Raw genomic sequence first — 23,293 nt, 5'->3', positions numbered from 1 at the left:
GCCTCTTGCAGCACAGAACTGATACAAGTATAATAACTGATGCTGTGATTATTATTCTAGCTGTGGATTTCCAATGAAAGGAAGCCAGTCTACCACAGAACGTCACAAAAGTGCTTCAACAAGCCAGGGTATTTAATTTCTGAAGAGATTTATATTTTTTGTTGTCAGGAAATGAACAAATACTTATCAATGTAAAAACTGCTATCTTAAATCTTCCTGCCAGGTTTTTCATACTGATATTATTTGCACCCTATAACACAGGAAATGAAAATCTTCTGTGCCTTTCACATCTCCACTGTATCTTAAAATTCTTTAGTAACAGACTTGCTTCTTTTTTTAACCCCCTTCTGTAAACATAAAAGAAAACTTTTATGGATTAAGCATAGGGAATTACTAATGCCAAAATCCCAACCTCAAATTCCTTCTCCTGAACATTTCTGTTTGCTGTTAATTTAATTATTTTTTTAAAGGGAATCATAACATCTGTTTTATGGGAAAGCCTGATTTAATTTTAGTGTAAAGCTACTCACATTTACCCCTCTCCTCCCTCACACACACACATGCACACTGGCATATTCTGCCTAGCCATCCCTTTGTGAGAAAAATCATTAATGCCTCCATTACTATGAAAGAAATCCTAGTCAAAAAACTAGGATTCGAGTCTCTTTCAATCTGCCTTGAGTTCAATAGTTTCCTCTGCCTTGATAACCCTAAGACTTCATTTCTGGCTTTGGCACAGGGACAGCATGCATATCTACAGGGAGACACAGGCACAGAGCCCCTACTGCTTAAATCAACATTTTTCTGGAGGCTTCCATAGCAAAATGTAAATGCAAGAATTTGGTCCAGCATATTTTATGTGCAGGGTGTTAGATGTGCGATGCCCCCTCGCTTTTCCTTGGAAAGCTTATTACTGATAATATTACAATTAGAGATGGGGCCAAGCTCTGCCGCTGGGATTCGTGTTTCAGTCTCGCACATGGGAATTTGATTTAGCTCAGTGTGCTGAGAGGAGTAGCAATGAGATTCAGGTTTGCATCGAAGTTTGGATGATGAATCCCCTCCGAGGCTGAAGAATGTTTTGATCTGGAGCCCTGGTGTGCTCTCTGACAAAGACCTATTCTCTCTCATCCCCACCCACATGCTTACCCCACCCGGAGCATGACTTGTTGTTGGGATGGCCATTCAGCAGCACACGGATTTGCTATGATGTCCCATTGCTGAAACACTGTTAAATTGGCTTTTCTCTCACCTGAGGCCCGCAGCAGTGTGATCTGCTACCCCAGCACTTCCGCCTGGGACACACATCGCTGACCTCGGTGTCACCAGTGCTTCAGCAGAGGCTGTTCAATGCAAATGAAAACATCCACTTTGAGCCTAAAGCCATGCTCTGTGCACTTACAGCAAAGGGGGTTTCCACTTAAAAGAGGCCGACAGCTCTGCAGATTTGAGCAGTTTCTCTTTGTAGCTGTTCATGGATGCTGGGAATTGTTGCGGCTTACAGGATGAAGTTAACCCCTAGGCACAGCAGATCTGGAAGTTGTGCTGTGGCCAAAGAGATGTGCAGTGCCACAGACATCCTGCTCTTCTGATGGGCTTTGAGCTGTTCCCAGAATGGGCAGCACAAGCAGATCCCAGAAGAGAGCCCAGGAACTGCTGGCAGGGGCGCTGCCTTCCACCTGCACACCACCTTGCAATCCCTGTGCCAAAGCCTAAGCTCGTGTCAGCAAATGATTTACTGAGCTTTACTCAGGGCTTGTTAGTGGGAAATAATTGCTTGATTTACCAGGGAACTGCCTCAACTCCTGCACAACTTTGGTCTGAGGCCTTTACCTTCTGAGATGCAAGGCTCTGTGTAAAAGCAAGATAACAGCTAGGTAATTTTTCTTACCACTACACAATAGAACTTCAGTGTGTTAGCTTGAAATGTCATTTTAAAACTCTGGAACTACTGAACTACATCTCAACATGAATGCTATTATTTAAATTTAAGTTGGGATTGCTTCAGTTTAGCTGAATGTGCTGAATTGAATTGGTGTAACATAAACAAATGAACAGAAGTTCCCAGGGGCACAGGGATTTTTTTTTTTGTGATGCAGGCTACAAGAGTCTGTGACAAAAACTGCAAGAGATTGTCCTAACATTGTAAATGACACAGGACTGGATTCTCACATTCCGTGTTTTGTTTTCCTTGCATCATGATACATCTACAGCATCTTCATGCAGACAGCTCACAGTTATATCCATTATACTTTTCCAGAAAATGGGAGGGTCTTGGACTGGTTGAGCTTCCAGCAGTTATTCTGTGCTTCTACTTCTTCTAGTGAATCAAACCAGCTACTGAGATATCTAATGAATTATTGCCTTGTGTCATGGATGATACTAAAGGTTTAACATTCAATCTCCTAGAACACTGAATACACTGAATAATTAGCACACTGCAATACCCGGGACACAAAGTGATGTGATATGCAGTAAATCTATTATTATTCTATTGTATTTGTATTTATATTATTCTATTTGTATTGTATTGTACAATCTATTTATTATTATATTGTATCCACAGAAGGCATGAATTTTAGGTGTTTTTGTATACACAAATGAACATGTAAACCAAATCATGCCAAATTTATACATGAAATTGTCAATCAAGCTTGCATATGATTAATTCTAATTACAGTTGAAGAATGATCAAACAAGTACCTGAGCATATTTTTTTTTTTCTGGCATTAATACAGGTATGTTGATGTAGATGTGTATTTTTTTATAGACTTGCTAATATATTTGTGGGAAAAAATAGACACAGCTGAGTCCTTTTTGAGGTCTGAAACAGAAACATCAAACTTCAACTAAATACCAGATAACTTTAATTTAAATATGTTAATTAGAAAATTAGAGATTATCTAGTTCACACCTGTGGAGCAATGAGGGCATAGTGAGAACTGAGAAGTGAGAGAAAGAGTAATATACCATAAAAGTGATCTCTGTGGTCTATGGTGGCCTTTGGAGGCTAAAACCAGCCCCTAAATGGACAGACTGCTTTCAGTCTTAAATGTAACAGATGTATTTATTTGTTAGGATATTAGATCAAGCCTTGAGCTGATGAAATAGCATAAATAATAAAATGTAATTTCTTTTGGAAAGTTCTAGACCAGACCAAACTCTATAGGTATTTTTGTGGGGTGGGAAGCACGAAACTGAATAACAAGCAAAAGGTAGAACTTGCAACTAGAAATCTCAGCCAGAGGAGCTCCTTCAGTCCCACCTCAGTCCTGACCCTGTCCACATTTTCCTTTCAAGGTCTGTACCTGGAAGAGCTGTTCAGAATGCTCTCACTGGGAAAAATAAACAAAGGAGTTCTAACCAAAATGAAATATCTTGCCTGAGCTTTCTCCTTTTGTATCATTCTGGTTTTATTGCTTTCTTTTTTCTGTCCTTAATTTAAGATCATATTCAGCTACTTTTGTGAGTGTGTTTATAAGTATCCTAGTATTTTCTGGTTTTATTACAGTTTTAAGTGTTTCTTAGGCACCATATTGAACTTTACTTTTCAAAGTTTTATTTCATGAGGTTGGGGCTTTTTTCGAAGGAATGGGAATTCCTATTTTTTCCAAATCTATTACCCACAGAAAGTACTGAGCCAATCCAACAGAAATATGATTCAGTGTGAGGGTCACTAAAATATATCTCTAAGCAGAGGAGAAGGTGCTGGATTACTCAAATCTCCTTACCAGCATAATTCCAAAGTGTCAGGGAAAAAACTCCTCTTTTTTGTTCATAAAGAAATTTTGGCTCTACTCTTGTGTAGCTATGTTATTTCTTCTGTTACTGTCCCCTTTTGTCATAATTTTTGGGTAGACAATTGTTCACTGTGTGAAAGTTGCTCATTCATTTCTTTCAGAGGCCACTGGACAAGAGTCAGCAGGTAACAACTCACTGACCTAAAGACCTACCCATGCTCAGATAAATGAGCTGAATGTGAAAGGCTAAAAATCCCATTACCAGTCCTTGAGCCATCCTGTCCTTAAACAACTTTGCAATATTTCTAAGGAAGAAATAAGTACAAGTTGTGGATTAAGGGACAAATCTGATAAACCGGCAGTGAGCCATTCTTCTGAAATAAAATTTTTCCTGTGCTTTTGCTTAGCTGTACTCCTGATGCAATGAAATAAGAGTCTTAAGAGATGCATGATCATTGTGTCTTGAGTGAAATCAAAACAGAGATTGAAGTCATAAACCTTGTTTTACTCTCTTGGCAATGATATCTATCCTAAATTGTTAATATATTCTTTTAAAATTCTTCGTATAGTAGAGAACAGGAGAACCTGTTCAGGTGACTACAACCAAATTTCTTTGAGACATGATCTCATCTTTAGTAAGCCAGCACTTTGTTCACCATTTCTACAATTAGCCAAACTATATTTTCCAACAAGATCTGGAAAGTAACTTGGTATCCATAGCTTAATTTAAAATCTACACCTTTCAGGTGTAGATTTAAAATCTATACCTTGTCAATATGTGACTTGAAAACTCTTATGGACACTCTCCTTCAAACTTCACCCATAACCCAGTTTTTAAGGTCATTAAAAGTGAAGGAAGACAATTCTTCAGTGCACCTAGGAGAACTAACCTTCATATTATTTATTAGTTGGTTGGTGTTGGGAGTAACCTGTATTTCTGATTTGCTGAGAGCCAATGATTTGTGTACAAATCCTGAATTCACCTGAGTCCATTGGAATTGGGGCCATCTGCAAACCATTCCTCCCCTGTGCTATCAGCGTCCTTCTAAAAAAGGGTCTCAAGCTGGTTTTTGGCTGTCTGATGCTGCTGCTGCAGAATGGACAGATAAAAGCTGCCAGAGCAAGTGCTGAGAGTACATTTTCAATTAAGGGATGAGAACGGGCAAGAACCTTGGCTGTGAGCTCAGCCCTGCAGCCTTTTACACTGAAATGAGTCATTGGAGAAAATTGAGTATATTTATAAATATATAACTGGGTGAAGTTCAGCTGAAAATATATTATGCCGTTGTTCTGGTGAAAGAAGAAAACAATACCAATTTATTTTGCTCGCAGATTATTATCCTTTCTAAGAATTAATGCAAGCACTGTTTATGAAACAAACAAAACAGGAAAAAGTTTATCTTCTGCAAATGGCTATAATGAGATCTTTTCAAGGGTGTTTTTATTGGTTAGCGGAAGTCACTTGGCTGAATGAACCATGAATTGAATAATTCTGCTGATTAACCTAAAATTTAATTAACTAAAGAAAAAAGTATATTTTTGCTCTTTCAGATATTTAACTTCCTCATTATATGACTAAATATTTTTTAAAATACTATGGGGTTTTTTGAAACCCTCTTTTTGCATCTTGTAGAGCCTGGCTTTTAAAGTATTCAGTCCCCTAATTCAATCACACTTTCAATAGGATTTAAATCTCTAGGCACTTCTAAAAACCCCACTCGGCACTTCTTCATCTTTAAGCACCTAACTACCTCTAAAAGTCTGGCCCTTGATAATTTTAGAAAATGGTCCTTTCTATCATGCAGAGTTTCCTGCTAGCAAACTGGAAAAGTAATTAGCATATAGATGCATCCCTCAGACGGTAGACTGGGTTAAACTGGATTTTTCTACCTTTTAATAACCATTGGAAAACAACAAGGAATTAATTGGTTTGGAAATGTGAACTGATGGAAAAAGTCAAGCTACAGAAAAGTTATTAACTATGCAACACTGAGAGTCCTTAAAACCATCAGGTAATGAAACAAAGAAAAGAATACATTGAGTGAGAATTGATTTAGAAGTGAAGAAGACAGATGAAAAACGAATTGCACTATAATATGATGAAGAAAATATTCTTGGAGACTGCAGCAGTCACTGCTGTAGCTGTAATAAAGTGAGAATAGTGGTCCAGGGAGCATCTCTGAGATGAAAGGAGCCCTGTGGTTCTGTGATGCTCCAGCATGTTCCCTGCTCAGGGCAGCCTCCCCAGGATGTACCACAGCCCAGCCAGCACAGAGCCAGGTGCTCTGGCAAACGACAGTGAAAAGTCTCTCCTGGCACCTTTTCTGATCTATCCAGCCATGCAACACCCCCTCAATGCCCCTCCAGCCATTCAGGGTGCCAGCAAGCAAAGGGAGAAAAGCTTTTCCACATGGGTGTGGGGTGCCCCAGTAGTGAGGCAAGACATGTCTTTGAAATCTGTGGATGAAAAATGCTGTGTAAGAATGAGGATTTTTTTATTGTTATATAATCCTCAAGGGCAGAATTTGAAATAGCTGCTAGGAAGTGTTGCCTATTCCCAGTTTACATGAGATATCTTTAATCATATTCTAGTCAGAGAAAGAAATGACTGCAAGAGGAATTATAAAACCTCTTCCTTGCTTTCATCTTTGCTTTTCCACTAAACCTCACATGAGAGAGAGAGGAATCTGCAGCCAGACTGATTCTTGACTGACCAGGATTGTTCTAACACAAGGGAATAATTATAAAAGACACATTTTTACTGAAAATGCCCTCAGGTTCATTTTTTTATTTGAACAGAATCCCGCTCTCACAGTATAAAGTAAATATTTTCATGGTTGTGTGCCAGGGAAAAAAAATCTTTGTTTTGGCTTAGTTGTATTCATACTCTAATGAGGTAATTGGAAGAAACGCTTAGTAGGAAAAAGCTCTTAATGGAAGTATGACATTTTAAGTGCTGGAGCACTTAAACTTTAATGTAAAACGAAATGAATATAATACTGAATAAAGCATAATGCTTTATGCAAATGTAATTCTGGTTTGTTTTCCAGAGTTTCTAAGGCTCTTGTGGAACTAAGGGTGAGGCAAACTGAGGGTGCATCACTCCGCAAAGTACAGCAGGGGATGTGTGTGCCAGGATCACCTTAGTGCACTTCATTGCCGTGTATCTCAAAGCCCAGGAAAATGTCTTCACATGGGTTTGCCCATCAGTCCCATCCACATGTGTGAAATGGAACTTCCCTACTGCAAGGTGCAAGAGCTGGAGAGAACAGAATGATATTGGGTTGAATGTCTACATTTTCCTCTCAGACGTCCATGGGAGAAGAACAAAATGTTTGACAGAGGTAAGAATGTTTGAGATTTTGCCTTTGGACTAAGACCAGCTTGAGCCCATTGGTGCCTGGAGGGTGTGAACTGACCTCTGCAGTGCTTTTACCACACAAGCCTCATGTAAAAAGGAGCCTGTTTGTGCCCTCAGAGTTTACTCTGTGTTATGAACTAAGGCGTGGTAAGTCACTATGATTAGAAAACTTCCTTTTAAAGTTCCTAGATCTGACTAAAATACTAATACAGGCTTACCCCACCCGTAGCCTGTGGGAAGCAATGTAATAAAGGAGTTGGATCTCAATGATCCTTGTGGGTCCCTTCCAGCTCAGGATATTCAATGATTCTATGACATGTGAGCTACTGCCCTTGTGGAATTCTAATTTCCTGTATTGTAAGGTGGTACCTGACACATTCAGGCAGAGGAGCACAAACTCCCAAATTTCTATGAGTTAAGAGAACCAGAAAGCAAACCCAAATGGGCTTGAAACTGATAAATAGTATTTGTCAGTAAGGTGAGCTTCTTATTTAGTTTGTACCCACATTCCAAATGGATAGAGGTGCATTTCCTTGATGAACCCTGAGTGCTTGCTCATATCCTGTATGGAAGAGCCAAAGGCAGCATTTCAGTAGCACTGGAAAGCTTTGCTGTGCTAAGTTTCTCCTTCTGCCTACCTAAACTGAATAGAATTTTTTTAATGTGAGCCAAATACCTTTGACTTTCATTTACTTTAGAGAGAGAGAGAGATTTGGGCTTTTATTTCTGAAATAGTTTCCCCTGGCCTACATTTAAAAATGTAGTGGTTTATTTTGAGGATGTCAATGCTGCTGAAAGGAATGGTTGCATAACTTCTGTCCTTATTAAAGCTGGCAAATTAAACATCTTTGCTCATCAACAAAAGAAAAAATGGTTGGGATGATAAAAAAAGACTTTACGGGGAGATCCACTGGATTCCTGTGTATGCTGATGGTTGTGGCACTTCCCTTCCTGCCACATGACAGCAAGGCCCCAGTCCAGTGAAGCACTTAAGGCTGAGCAGTGTCTCGGATGTCAAGGCACTGCTCACAGAGTGTAAAACTTGGCACACACCTGTGCTTTACTGGCTTAGAGCCAAGCTGAGCCACATGAACATAACACTGTATTGGAATTCACTATATGCAGCTCTCAGGTCTGTATTGATCTGGATTCTGAAGCCTTCACTGAAGTAACTTCTAAGTTTCTTTTTTTTATATATAAACACAAAATGAATTTGATATAGTTGCTTCTTCCACTCAGAGATTTGAAAATACTTTAAAAATATGAATTTATTGATCTTTCACTATAGGAAGAGTAAGTAGTAGCAACTCATAAAACAGATGAGGAATCTGAAAGTAGATGAGTGGAGAAGAGAAATCTAACTGAATGGAATTGGAAAATGAATTTTTCTTGATTGTATTCCCATCTGCTTTGGGTTCAGTTTCATTAACTTTCTTGGAAGAGAGCTTCTGTAGGAAAGTTTATGAAAACTCTGTTTTAGTAGACATTCAGAATAGTAGCAGAATTTTTATTTTGATTTTGTAATCTGGCTTCCTTTTTATGAACTTTTTTATTTACATATGCACACACGTATTCTTTACATTCCTCTTTACATACTCAAACATCTTGAGTTACTTGTGTTGCTTAGCCAGATTAAAAGCTTCTAAACAAAAACTGAGCATAAAACTTTCACAGAAATAAATTCAAATTTTTTGTGATCTTTACTTACCTAGCACAGAAAAGCATAAAGAGGCCAAGAGCTGTATGTGCATGGATCATTTTTTATTTATTATCTTTATTGCTAGTGAATTTTGCATTTAGAGAGGGAAACAGTGAGGAAAGAATAAGAAAAAAAATCCTCAATAAGGATTAGTGCACGACAGATAGTGGGGTTTTTTCATGGCTAATATAAAGAGAGGTTCTTTTTTTTTAAGATTAGAAATTGATTGAAATAGCATTTGTACATGTGTTAAATTGTGGAATTCATTGCCTATGGGTAGCATTAGAATAAGATAATAATGCCTGCAAGGCTCACAGGTTGTATGTAGGAAGAAAACCTGCAGCCCCTTGAAATAGGAAGAGAGTACATAGGAAGAAGAGCAATAATGCTCATCATTAAGCATTGGGCTTTGGAAAAAGATTCTCTCATAAGCAAGTTATTGCATAATTCTCTGTTATGGGAGTTTCACACCTTCCACTGAAACATCTGGTGTTAGAATGCAATAAAACACTAAATGAATTTCTGACCTGATGTGGCATGACAATCAATAAAATTCTTTTATTAGCTAGCTCTAGTTTTAAGAACTTGTCATAGTAACAGCACGCAGCTTTGCAGAATGCTAACTTGTGATCAAACATTCAATTTATTTTGAAAACTAAATCTTTCCTGCCTTATTGCACATTTCCTCAAGTCTGGAGAGGTTAGCTCAGCATGCCTCACCATCTGCCACTAGAGAAAACAGGCTCTTAGGGTTGGCTGTTTAACACCTAGTGGATGCTAGGTAGGAAATCTATAGAGGTACAAAGCAGCTGAGATGCAACCAAAATTGCTTTAGACCAAGTAGTCATCCTTAGGTTCATGTACAAAGTCTTCAGCCATGCCTCTTTCCCCCAAAGAGTGTTCCACTCAATGTCCTTTCTGCCACCCTACAGTCTCATGATCCTTTCTGGTATGTATGCCAAAATATGGTAATTCCTGTTCTTCTGATAGATATTCCAGTAAATCCAGTGTGGAATGCAGTCTGCATCAGGCTACAAAGTCAAAGCTACTGCCCCTGCATCAGGCATGAATCTGATATACACCAGGTGATGCCTGAATTGTTGGTGTAGGACACAGCGCAGAAGGTTTGCAGCTCCTAGAGGAGCTTTGTGCCCCCACCCCACCAGGAACACTGGAACTCCGCTGGTGTAGCCAGGCTCAAGGGAGGTTGATGCTGCTGGAGAAAAATCCAGGGCATCCTGGAATGACCTTGTGGGTCTGTGGGGCAGGTCACAGTGCGAATTCCAGGAATCTTTCAGGAGCACAGTATCACAGCTAGCATAAAGTCAAACAAATGCTACCTCATCATTTCAGTGAGACGAAAATGAAATCCCTCCTGAGTGCTTGGAAATGCCTAGCTCTGACTTGATGCCTCCAGTGAGAAACCCTGAGAGGGCCAACACTGTGAACCCTCCCCACACTCCTTGCAAATGAAGCCATGCTGTAAAGCAATGCATTTCAATAATGCGGCTTGCATTCCTCAGAGCAGCCTGAATAATTTTTTTTCCAAACAGTACAGCAAAGCTTTCATGTGATATCTCTGTGGGTTTGCATTAAAAACGTATCTTCAGGTGCACCAAGAATGTTGAATCAAATGTAAATGTCTATATGAGTAAAGGAAATATGTTTATGCATCGGGAGGGTTTATTTTGTGTTGGGTAGCACAAAACGGCCATATTTGCATGCAAATGGACTGTAGGCAGTCTGAAAATATTCCAGAAATCTCAAACTTTATACATCACCTCTGAAGTCATCTTCATATAGAACAATATTTAATTTGTCATTAATTACTACTTTGCTCTGTGAAAGCCAGCAGACTATCTTGGATGAATTGACCAGCACAAAGATTATTCTTCTGGAAATGAGCTGAAATTCATACTGCTAGCAATTTCCATGAAAATAGAATTGCCTTTTGTTACTTTTATTTTAAAATGAGAATAAAATTATGCCAAAAACCAGCAAATAAAAGGGGTGAAAAATCCTACCTAAGAGACACAGGCAGGAAAATCCCAACTGATATGTCCATCCCAGCAAGCTAAAAAGACATTTTGTGCAAGGATCTCTTTGAAACTTGAATTTATTTGGGACTATTTAGAAGATATTACTAAGTGTAAATCCCTTTTCCTAGCATCTCTTGGAAGTCAGGGTAGATTTTGTTGTATGAAATCTTTTCCTCTTTGAAAGTCAATGACTGGGGAGAGGAGCAGTGGGGAGGGGGAGACTTGGCAGACTGCCACCATCCTCTTTCATTATTTCATATGTTAAACGTCCCATCTAAATCTGCATTTGCTTGGTTCACCTCCCTGTATGTCGATGAGGGAATGATTGTTATTTTACACTTATAAATAATATATGTGCATTCAGAGACATTTCAGATATTTAGCTATCTTGAATTCTCACTTTTGCATACTTTCCCCTCCCTATACTCACCCCCTGCCTTCGTGTCTGCTACCCAGTCAAAATAAAAGTCTCCCCCATCTCTATCTCCCATTGTTTTTTCCATGGTTGATTGAATGGTGTGCTAGGTTCAGTGAACTTGGCTACTGCTCCACCCAGAAACAACCTTCTCTTCTATAACAATTATCATATGAAAGCTACTAATGTCGTTTTACTGCAGCTCTGCTTCATGTTTCAGAATTGAAACTGGCATCGTGCAGCCCACATTTGCCCAGTTGCAGGGAACAACCCTTCTCCCTTCCTTTTGCCCTCCATTTCTGTGTAAAATATTGGCTTCTTTTTTGTTTGCTACATCAATGTCTTCAATAAATAATTGCTACTTCAGATATGAAAACAACTTTCAATCTGGGATGCTGGTGCTGTTAGGAATATTATTGGATCGTGTAGGACTTATCCTCTGAGGGTGAATTGGTTATAGCAGACAATGGAGCGAGCTGGTCTCTTGGAACCTTAGAATGATGGAAATTTCTTCAAACAGAGTTTCAAATAGAAAATTTGAAATTTTAGCACCACACAACTGTAAAGGAGAGAGTGTAATGTGGTATAAATTTTAAATGTTGTTCACTGATGTCACTAACTAATGGTCTGTCCTCAATCCTCATAACCTGGTTATGTATAAACATGAAATATCTTTATACATTGAATATATTCATGAACATAGATGAATATGCTGTTGGTATTTTAAGAGGTTGGTATCGACAGAAATTAATTTGTCCTTTACAATAGTGTCTGAGTGTCAAGAGAGATTCTTTGTTGTCCTTACAAGTCTAATAACCCCACAGCATAGGTACAAAATCTCACTCTGTGCAGCCACCAAATGTAGTTTGAATGCATATTAAAGAGTAAACCAATTTTATGATCTTGAAACAATAGCTTCACAGGAACAGGTATAATTTTAAATTATGAAAAACATTTGTCTATGTCATTTTCCTAGATTTAGTCAGAAGATAGAACATATATCACAACTTTCAGTGTTCTTATTTTTATCATGTTTATTCTGAAAAAATCTTCACAAGAAACAACAAATGTTAACAGCTGGTGTTATGAATCTCAGGAGCAGGAAATGCAACATGACTGCCTTTACTGGGGCTGTGGGGGAGATGACACTTCACTTCCGAAAGGAAATACTGGCTTTTCATTATTTATATGTTTGTTGTTCCCACAAAAATGGACCCAAGTGTTTTGAAAGGATTATAAATATGGTTGCAATTTGGCACTGGAGCTGGTTGCAGCCGCTGTGTGTTTGTGTCCCTGCTCGTGTGTGGAATTTGGCCAATTCTAACTCTGAGTTGGTCACAAGCAGCCAAATGGCTTTCAGTTTTCTTTTGTTGTAGCTGCATTCCCCACAGGGCAAAAAACCTTTCAGGCTTTATTTCAAGGTACAATATGCTCCTCTGAGAAGATAAATTATTAAAATGCAGTGTCTGCTTGTGAAAATTCCGGCTTTGCAAAGTTATGCTCATTGGGACTCCAAGAAATAACTATTCTATCTTTCCAGGTCTCAGTTAACCCAAGACATGTGCTAATTTTCTTTTAACTTCGAAGTTCTGATGGTCTTAAGGAAATCTGTGTTTAAAAGAAAAATGGAATCTGCTTCACCGTGAAGGAGTCAACGTGTCTGTAGTTAATCTGGAAGGTACTTCTTCACTAGTGTTCAGAGTGGAGTGATTAGGTGTGAGAGCCCATCTACTATTTGGGTTTGTGCATCTCACAGCTTATTTTAAATATTATGAGACAGCTGGAATAGGCGAACCATCTATTGTTTGCCACGGAACTGCACCTTTTACTACTTGTCTGCCTAAAGACCTGGGGTGTGATAGGCTCACTCAGAGAGGGGTGGGCCCTGTTCCATCAACAATTGAGCACTGCCCATTCCTGCTGGGGTCAGGCACAGCTGAGGTTACAAAGCCAAACAGGTTCCTAAGACAGCAAACAAAAGTGCCAGACTTTCCTGAGGTCCTGATGGAGCCCAAAGATCACTATGAACTGCAGGTCTGTGTAAGCAACTGCCCCTGTTTTCCAGATCTTTAATATTGTGCTCTTCGCCAGGTTATCTGGGTGTTCATCTTTCTGTTACATCCTAGGTTATTGCAGTTACTAAAGAAAATGTGTATTATCACTTGGAATGAAATATGTGTTCACATACAGGATTAATGTATGAAGTGAAATATGTGTGTGTGTACATAGCATAAAGTGAAACAAACAAGCTGAAAGGAACATTTTGAGACATTTGAGAGTGTTAATATTGATTACTAAATAGATTAAGAGACAGCTACAAGAGGTTTTGTCAGGAGATCAAACTTTACCTGTGTGACAGTGTTAATAGTATGAGACATGAACATTTATCAACAAAACAGTTTCAGCTGCTTGGCAAAAAGCATTGCATCTCTGAAGTGTTTTGTCATACAGCTTCCTCCCACCTAACAAATCATGGTGTTGTTCACTTAAACTGGCTCATGTCAAGGAGAAGAATGTTTCCAGTAGGAGGCTGTAACAGAAAAGTTCTTGATTAAGGAATTCCTCAAAGATATTTTTTATTTAGAGTGCATAATTATCACATTGTTGATAGAAAGGTGACAACAAGAATGTCAGAACCACCTGGGTTGGGTCTGTGGTCCATCTGGCCCTTCTTATCTCATGTAGTAAATTACTGTACTAGATTTTACATGGGAATACAAAACCTCAGCACAGGAGATTTATTGTCATATATTTTCTTCCAACTGTACATGTTCAGTGACTTCTTCAGGAGAGGTATGAATTTGAGAAGAAAATCACTGTCTATGCAAAAAAAAAAAAAAAAAAAAGGCACTTTAGACTGAAAAGACTGACATATGCAGAACAGCAATTCCATCTATATCTAAAAACTTGTTTCAGGTGTATGTCAGGATCACTGAGGGATATCTTTAGGTGTGATTAATGTGAGGATTAGTTGAAGCTTTTCTCCTAACTTTCTGTCTCAGTCCACACTCCACTTTCCAGTCCATGTTTTAACATCTATGTTAATAATGAAGAAACTCTTCCTTTTCCAGAAATCTTGTTGATGTCTCTCAATGGAAACTCCAGTGAAAGAAGCCAAGAATCAATGTCTGCAAAATAATTTTTTTACACAGTCAGGATCTATACAAGTTTTTGGACTAGATAATAAAAATATAAGTGACCCAGAATATAATTTACCTTGGAATATGCAGTAGTGTTTAATCATAGTGTCTTACCAACAAATTTCAGTATTTGGGAGATTCTCAAGGCAGGTGACATTTGGGGAATACTGCAAAGTTATTATCCAAAAAAAAAGAGCTACAGGAGCAGTGCTGGATTTAGATCTATCAAAACTGTTATTCCTGTAAAATGGCATTTTTGTTCTCATAAAAATGTCAGCATTTTCTTATTACTCTAATATTGTAAAAACATTATTTTTTGAAAATTTTTATGAAATTCTCATATTTCATCTGTCTGCCCAAAATTTGATTTTAAAAAATTTTGAAATATTTTTGTTTCCTGCAAGATGAATATCCTACATTTGAGCAGTCCTGTACAGTACATATTATTTCAAAGTTTAACTGATCTGTAGCCTACTGAAAATTAATGCTGGGTCCATTGGTTATATAATAAATGCCAACAGCTGTCAAAAGCAGAGTGAAGCAAAAGGGGGGGGAAAGACAGCAATTGTCTTATAAGACTGTCTCATGGTAATTCAAGAAACATTCTGTGAATTCCACCTCAGTGGGGTATGAAATAAAACCCACATTATGATAGATTGGGAAAACCTGGGGTGGCCCAAAGCTACTTTCTCTAGGATTTCTTCTTTATTTTTATTTTCTGAAAGCTTCCCTAACTCTAACAAGAGTAGAAAAAAAAAAGAGACAGGAAAATGTATGACCATGGTAAAGAAAAAAAGAAGGGGAAAAAAATCTTTTGCAATATCAGATAATCTTGAAATACAATAATATATCTTGTAAACCTGTGAGATCTATAGCAGGCTTATAACTGATCAATTTTCCACCCAGGTTTACAAGAAGAATAAAGACCAGCATAGTTCATAAATCAACATTTCTTAAGGCACTTGTGTGTTTTCTGTCTTCTGAAGGTGATTTGAAAAGTAAGCTATAAACACCAACACGTTCAATGAGGCTGAGGCAAACTAGCAAAAGGCTATTTGTAAGGCTGTGTGTATATAAAGAGATAATGTTTTTGAACTATATACTAGGTAACCATAATTAGGTTTTGAATTTCATTATATAACAAAGTGCTGTTGATGCCTGTAAAAGTAGCAAAGTATTTTGATCCCCCGTTTTTTGGCAATCTCACTGACAGTTCTATTTTTATAGAGGTGCAAACACACCCAAACCTTAGAGCACAGCTTTGCTTTTTGATTTTCTGCTCTAAACTGGCCCCTATGGAGAATTTTCTCTGACTTTACACTGAAGTGAAACTGCTGGAAGGAAATAATATCTGTGAGGATTCCACAAGTAGCAATATTGACTGTGCAGGATTTGGTATTTCTAACCCAGATTTTACAAGGTTTTACTGGACCAAATCGACGGTCTACTCTCTCTTTGGAAGGACTGCAAACACAGAGCTAGGTGTATTCCCCAACATTTCCCCTGTCTTTTTAATTGGGCTGCCAGGAGAATTGGAAGGCTGCATGGTTTTCCTGGGGCAATGTGAAACACAGCTCTGCAACTGCTCTACCTGAGGCACCCAAAGGTTTGCAGCTATCCCTGTACCCTTTTTGCCAGGTGGGAAAAATCCCTCTTTGGGATTCAAAGTTTGGTGGGAAATGCTCCATCCTCAGTCTGGGGTGAAGGGGAGACTGCAACATCTGTCTGTGCAGTGATTGCACAGAGCTCTTTGCTGAAGGTCAGTGCTGAAGCTCCTGGTTTGCAGTAGCTGCAGCAGTGTCTGGTTTCACAGCAGGCCAGAAATTCCAGTCTGAAGCCCTCAAGGCTCACTACCCAGCTTAGCTGAGGATCTAAAGCAGCAGGAGTTTGGTTTGCCATCATTCAGCAAGGCAGAGACATGTGCAAACCCATATCTATCACCAGTTCTTTGTTTAATCCACTTGCTCATATTGCCTCCTCCCTTTGGCTGGGCGTTTTTGTTCCTTTCATTGCACAGAAATGTTAACAGGTGTAGAGACACCAGCCAGTCATGGTCATCTGTGTGCTGCATGCACAAGGAAGTTTTAGGAAAATATTTGATAAGTAAAATGGATTTATAAGATTGGGTTTCATACCGCTGTGTGTAAATTTTAGGTTCCAGGCCTTACAATAAGCCTTTGGCTTTCGAATCTCCTTATTTGTCTTTTCTGTTTTTATTTAGACACCTAACCAACAGCTGAGCTTAATTTTGTCTTTAAACCCCAAAAAACAGCTCCCTACCAGGAGCAGCACTCAGTCATCCTGATCCTGTTTCTATCCTCCTTTGTTATAATCCTACTTTGTCTGGGGGGTTTTGGCAATGTAAAAATTCCTCTGTATGTCTGTTCAGGTAATTTCCTAAGATCTCTGAGTTCCCTGGGAGCCCCTCTCTCATTCATACTCATCAAGCCCTTAACTCCATTATATATCTCAAATTGAAAGAAAAAAACCACAAAAAACTACTCTTCAGCTTGCTTACAGTCTGCCATGAACACTAAGATATGCTCTTACCCTCCAGCAGAAAGGGCCAGATCACTGATATTTTTGTGATGGTCTGGATGCCCCATATCATCCCCACAGAGTGCTGGAAGGCATGAGGAGCTGCCAAGGCTTCAAGGGGGACAAATCTCAGGATTCCCCAGCTGCTGGGCTGGTTGCTCTGTAGGTTGCACCTGAAGTTTGAAGAGGAAATTGTGTTTTCACATGGGAAGAAAATATACCTGACAGTTTTGAATACTGAAAGATAGCTGTGGATAAGCAGTGCAACTAAGGTGGCTTTGTAAAGTTGCTTTGCAGCGCTGACAGCCAGTCAGTGTAGTTACTTAATCCAAGCACTTTTAGAGTTAGAGTATATTGCCAGAAAAAGGAAATCTTCTTTTGAGGTGCATTATCTCCTTTCAAAACTGTCCTGGGACCACTTACTCATCATTATCTTGGAATAAAACAAATGAAAGATTTCTTTAAAAAAAAAAATTCAATCCATTTAGAATCCCTGGAGCTGAGTACTTTATATTTCTGTGGCTTGATAAAATAAAACCAGCAATTAGTTTATGTGTATTTATCATTTATAGTTCTCTTTGCAGTTCATTTGGAATACCATAATCCTGACAGATTAACTTTCCTACTAAAATTATTATTATTTCCTGGAACTATGAATGAAACAGGAGAACATGTTCACCCTGACTGATGGAGGGAAGTCTCGTTCTGCCAGATAGTATTTTAAGCTGATTCCCTCACAACAACAAAAAACCCCACAGACAAATATTCACATCAGTGTTTACATGTATATCATGTCTTCAGCAACACTTTCTGAATCTGACCCATTTTAATAAATCTGAGAGGAGATCAATACTCCAAATATTCCATGAAAATCAGTAAAAACATGTAGCTTGATAGGGAAAAAATGCCTCAAGAAATGGCAGGGAGAATGGCTTCAGGGTGACAATGGCACACCTGAGAATCCAAACAGGGCAGAAACCTGGAAAAATCTCATCCAGGTTCCATCAGACCTCAGGACAAACCAGGAGCCAGAAAACCTGTGGCATTTGTTTTACCCACAGCTTGTGCAACTTCTTGCTTTGGATCACTGGTTAAAAAAAGAGACTGGTTAAAAAAAGAGGCTGGTTAAAAATCTGCTTATGGCAGGTGATGTTAATTTAAGTTTTCTCCATTATTTCACTTCCTTGGCATTTCACTTTTCTTTGTGTATGTCTGTTTTGTAGACCTGGGATGATGCTCAGTCAAAGAGCAGTCAAGGAGTCCTTCATGTCCTCAACCTCTTCTGCTTGTAAGCCTTTAATTTGCAGAAAAGTCATTAGTTGTAACCTTTTTACAGAACAGGTTTTTGGGGTTTTTTGAGGGTTTTTTTTTTGTTTTATTTTGGTTTGGGTTTTTTTTTTTTGTGGGCTTGTTTGGTTTTTCTTTTTGTTGGTGGTGGTGGTTTCTTGTTTGTTTATGGTTTTTTGGGTTTTTTTGGTTTTTTTTTTATCTTGCCTTTAGCACTCCATTGCCCTTAGTGGTAATTTTGTCCTTTCACACAAATTTCATCTGAGACAAAAGACCAGCTACTTCTGGAAAACAGTGTAGACATGGAGGTGCCTGTCTGGATTGCCTGCACAGGTTAGGTGAGGAGATGCACCTTTCCCTTCTGCTGGGTGGTGAATACAGGCTTGCAATTGTAACATTTTCCTCTAGAACTTGTCCATTGCTCATCCTGCTTTTCTTTATGTTGAATTTCAGGGGGAACACGGGAGAGCCCAGCCATGCTGGGTCAGCAGAGGGTGTGGAGCCCTGCAGCTCACTCACACTGGGGCAGACTGGAGGGAGGGATGGTGCTGAACAAAGAGGGATGGTGCTGCCCGTGCTTGTGGCTGTGGATGCACTGTGGGATCCCAGCTTGGAGAGCTTCAGCCTCCCTCTGACAGCACAACTGCAGCTGATGCAGGGCCAGGGTACAGGCACGGCTTGAGCTGATAGCTCTGGGCCTTCCTGAATAGGACAATTTGCATTCCTTTCTTGGAAAGTGCCATACATAACTTTTCCAATGAATATGCCTGGGCTATTTTCATTTTGTGATTGCCATCCTTACAAATTTACTATTTGCCATTTCATTTTCACTAGCAAGTGTGAACACAAAACACCCAAAGCCTTTGTAGCTTGCTTTACAGAGGATTATTTCAGGCCTAGATGTAATGTTTGGGATCTGCAGTGAGAGATATGGCTTTCAAGAGGCATCCCGACACTGACTTGGCATTCATGTCCCACCTGCTGAATGCCAGTGGGATCCTGTCCATTGCTTTCACAGGCTTTGGATCCTACCCAGAGCATTCTCAAAGACAGACAGGAACTAGGAGTGTGGGCTGGATTAGGAAATCACAAACTGCTCTGAGAGAGGTTTTCTCTTTCATCAAAATTTTTTTGTCAACATTTTCTGAACAACTCAAAAATACTCTGGTAATTAGAGAGTTTACATAGTCCTGTACAGTAATTTGTGGTATATAGCCAAACTAAATTTTCATACTATAATGCTTCCTAAATAATTTTAAAGTTCATTGTAAAATCGAGTGTTCTTTAAGCATTTGTTTTGTATTACACTAATTTACTCTAAAATCTAGTCTACATGTTTCTAAAACTGTTATACTACTTCCTAGCAGGGATGTTGGTTACTGTCTCTTGCTCTCTTATCCTACTCTGATGTCAGAATTTTGCAGCAGTTTTTAATGTTTTACTCCTTCTTTAAGCAGAATAAAACCCCCCAGTGTCTGTTTTTCTTTGCCTGTGTTTTTTTTTGTTTCCATATTGTAGCAAAACAGTTTTATCTTTGCCTTTTCATGTAATGTGTATGCTCAAAGGCTGTTGTGTTTTTGGCTAGAAACTCCTAGAGACTAAACGCAGTTATATTTTCCCCATTTTGACCATTCATCTTCATCTGCTGCTGTTTACTTTCTCTGATAGCACAGTTCTTTTCTCTAACAAAGCCTATATTCATACTTCCTACTTGCACTGCTGATCACCTTGGGTGCTTCACAACCCTGCTTGTGCTGTCATTTCCTCGCTGACATAGCCAGGAAGAAATCCCTCTGCCAGGTCCCTCCTGGCTCCGTGGGCTGGCCAAGGTGGACTCCCTAACTACCAGAAAGATTAAAATCAGCATCTGCTACTTAAAGCATCTTGTATTCCTGTTGCAGGTTTTACCCCGGTGAGTATTCCAAGTCAAACAATACTGTGGTTGTGAATTGTTGTCTCGCCCGCAGCCTTATTTCTCATTCTTGGCTTGTGTCCTAGGATGGGATCCAGAGCAGTCGCTGACTACAGCGATACAAAAGAAAACACATCACAAAAGAAACATTTGCACAATCTGCTTGCAAGCACACTGCTCCTGTTGTGTGTTTCTGCTGAGCTGGCCCCCAAAATACAGGTAATTTAAATCCCCCAGGATGAAAAGTAAAAAACAAACAAGCAAAGTTGAACTCCTCATAATCTCTTCCTTTTTGAAGAAAGAGGACACAGAAAGGAAAAATCTTTTAGATACACACTTAAAGTGCTCTTGAGTCTAAGAACTGTGACTGAGAAATGTTTAAAAATCCTCAGTCCTTGATAATCTATCCAAAGGAGTTTTAGTAAAAGTCTGCCTAACACTCGTCTTCTCACCTCCTCTCAAGAAGGCATTGAACCTTTGTGCAAGGGAGATTACTGCTTCCAAGCCAGGCAACCTTCTTCAAAATCTGTGCCTGAAATAATTTTGAGGATTTGGTGGTAAATCTCATCTCTGGTACTCTTTACTGAACCTCAGTACCACAACACTGACTCAGGCAGAAGCCTTTGTCTAGCACGACTAATGGATATCCTAAACTTGAGATGATACCAGGGTTTTCTAACTGATTCAGTTTCCCAGGAATCTGGATTGTTTCCCCATGGAAGCACAGAAAGGTTTATCAGCTCCCCAGCCAGTGTGTCCCTATCTGTTCTACCACTGTAGAAGGAAAACAAGGACGGAAAGTCCAGCCCCTCTGAAGCGAAGCAGAGTCTTGTTTAGAAATAGTCTTCAGGAAATGGCAAAGGGACATAATAACAGTTCTAGTTAGCAGCAGAAATTGAAGGAACTAAGAAACTTAGTGTTTTAATTATTATTATATTTTGAGTAACAACAAAAACAGATAGAAATAAGACTAAGAAAAATTATCAGAGGAGATGGAAACAAGTTGTACGGAAAATTATTTTTAGGGAGAATTGAAAGCTGTAAGAAATTGCATCTCAAGATGAAGGTTTGTGTAGCAAGAGGAGAGAAATGACAGCAAAATTAAAAGATACATTAAGGAAAAGCATTCTTAAAAAATCCCAGACATTGAAATGTACCAAATAGAAAAGGAAGAATGCAAAAATAGGGTAGATATCTTTAAAAAAAATGAAAAGCATGAAAAATAGGAGATGAGATATAGATTGGATGAGTGGCTATTCTGTCAGTCAGTTTGACACCACATCATTATTATTATTAGTAGTAGTATTAGTATTATTACTGTAAGTGCCCTGGCCTTTACAGTACATCTCGGGACATATAGTGGCAGAAGACACTACTGTCAATTTCAGCATGCCAGGATTTTCTGAATGGGGAGAACTGGTGCCTTAGAGTTTAAGCTATTCCCACTTACCTTTCTGCTTAGTTCATTTGTGGTGCAGAAGAACTTGGGGGTTTTTTGACTCTATTTCTGCAGTTCAATTGTCTTTGCTACTCCAAATGGGACAGATGATACAAATCTTAATCCAAATGTAACAGGGAGCTTTTGGTGTTTCAAGCTTCCTTCCCCCAAGACAGCCAGTACTAAAACGATGTATTTTTTATATACTGGGGTTCAGGAATAATGGTGTGTTTTCACTATGCAGCTGGTTGCTTCTCTGCCATGGACTCTTGTTTCATCACTGAGGGTTTAGCGGATGAGTGTGAGCCTGTTTGCTCTGTTTCCAGCCCCACTCCTGTACTAGGGGAGGACAGGGCATTGCTCAGAACGTTTGCCCGGGGTCAGCAGTGATTCCCTGCTCTGCTGCCAGCTGCCCATGCAATCCCAGGCATGTCCCTCTGCCTCTGCAGGACTCAGGCCTGAGGAGCCACATCCAACTGGCTGTGATGGGAGCAAACCTGTCAAGGCTTCTCAAACACGGGGCTAAGGGCAGTCCAGTGCATTTATCCTCCCCCAGCACAAAGCTCCCAGTGGCACTGGGCAGTGTTGAGGCCAGTGAAAAGGCAGCAGCAGAGCCTGGCTTACAGCTACTGAAACGTCAGGGGCCAGGGCCTGGGGCGAGAGGAGCCCACTTGGAAGCACAGCTGTGCAAACCGCTTCACTGACCTTTGCAGTGTTCCTCGCTGTGCACTCGCTTTTCCCCAGCTCAGCCACATCTCTTTTGTTCCAGCAGTGCTGCTGCTCAGCGCAGAGCTGGGCCTGGTGCTTTGTTAGGGCTCTCCTTGGTGCTGGCACCAGGGACACTTTGTTTCCCTCTTATCTGGCCTTCTTGCTTCACCTTTTCTCTATCACCCGCCTTATTGTACCGCAGATATACTACCTTGGGATCAAAGCAGTCCCTCTGCACACATATGTAAATTCTAAATTACCTCATCGTTAATCTGGGAAGCAGGAAGCTTTCCTATTAGCTGGCAATCTGTTCCTGCACAGCCCTGTGGCTCAGAGGGAGCCCGAGGCTCTTGGTGAGGTGGTGATACCCATCCCTGAGCATGAGCCCCACGCTGTACCACTCAACCAGCTCCTGGTGGCTGTCACAACCCCAGTGCTCCAGGATGCCAGCCCTCACCCACATCCATAGCTGACCAACACAGGGTACTGCCCTTTAGAGAGGTGTGGTGGCAAAACTTTGTAAAATCACCTGCTGTGGTCACCGCAGCTTTACCTGGTTGTCTGCATTCAGAGTCCTTCGGCCACTGGCAGTTTCACTGCAGCCAAACCAGGTGCTCTGCCAAGGTATGGCCACTAAGTTAATCCCATTTGTGTGCTCCTGTTACAGCTGACTGTCAATTCAATTGATTGCTCACATGTATTCTCTTGTGCTGCATGCTTAGATATTAGTGCACCTAACAGGAGAACACAAGAAGCATGTGCTCAGTGACAAATTGAAATGCAAGGGAATACATTGCCATCTTTCTTTTTTAAAAAGCATGCTTTGCTAAAATGGGGTTTGTTCAAAACTGAACAGAGAAATTGAAGTATTCATGTAAAATCTAAGCAATGGAATTATCTTCAATATTCCTTGATAGTGATTGAGCAACTGGTATTGTTTTCGATATATTTCATAACTTGTTGCCTTGAAAAACTGCTTACATATAATGTATAATATATAATGTTTACCATTAACT

The 23,293-nt window shown here is 39.6% G+C and overlaps 2 long non-coding RNA genes across 7 annotated transcripts; one reads left to right on the top strand and one right to left on the bottom strand.

Annotated features, from left to right (window-relative positions):
• The first annotated feature begins 7,470 nt into the window (after window positions 1–7,470).
• LOC135309178 (uncharacterized) lies at window positions 7,471–19,699 on the top strand. 2 transcript variants are annotated; one of them, XR_010369479.1, is made up of 4 exons: window positions 7,471–7,579; window positions 18,156–18,273; window positions 18,486–18,557; window positions 18,673–19,699. It is a non-coding gene; the product is annotated as an uncharacterized LOC135309178 (long non-coding RNA). The 2 variants fall into 2 exon arrangements; XR_010369480.1 differs by lacking the exon at window positions 7,471–7,579 and adding an exon at window positions 13,049–13,288.
• Window positions 14,083–23,009, bottom strand: LOC135309177 (uncharacterized). 5 transcript variants are annotated; one of them, XR_010369474.1, is made up of 4 exons: window positions 22,275–22,531; window positions 17,887–18,036; window positions 16,945–17,105; window positions 14,083–14,382 (listed from the first exon to the last, which is right to left on the bottom strand). It is a non-coding gene; the product is annotated as an uncharacterized LOC135309177 (long non-coding RNA). The 5 variants fall into 5 exon arrangements; XR_010369476.1 differs by lacking the exon at window positions 22,275–22,531 and adding an exon at window positions 21,582–22,248 and having other exon boundaries at window positions 17,887–18,019; XR_010369478.1 differs by lacking the exons at window positions 17,887–18,036; window positions 22,275–22,531 and adding an exon at window positions 22,831–23,009.
• Between the last annotated feature and the right edge of the window lie 284 nt (window positions 23,010–23,293).

Source organism: Passer domesticus, chromosome 10, assembly GCF_036417665.1.
Source record: "Passer domesticus isolate bPasDom1 chromosome 10, bPasDom1.hap1, whole genome shotgun sequence".
In the NCBI taxonomy this organism is placed as follows: domain Eukaryota; kingdom Metazoa; phylum Chordata; class Aves; order Passeriformes; family Passeridae; genus Passer; species Passer domesticus.
The sequence above is the reverse complement of the archived record's forward strand: the minus strand, read 5'-3'. Positions and strand labels throughout refer to the sequence as shown.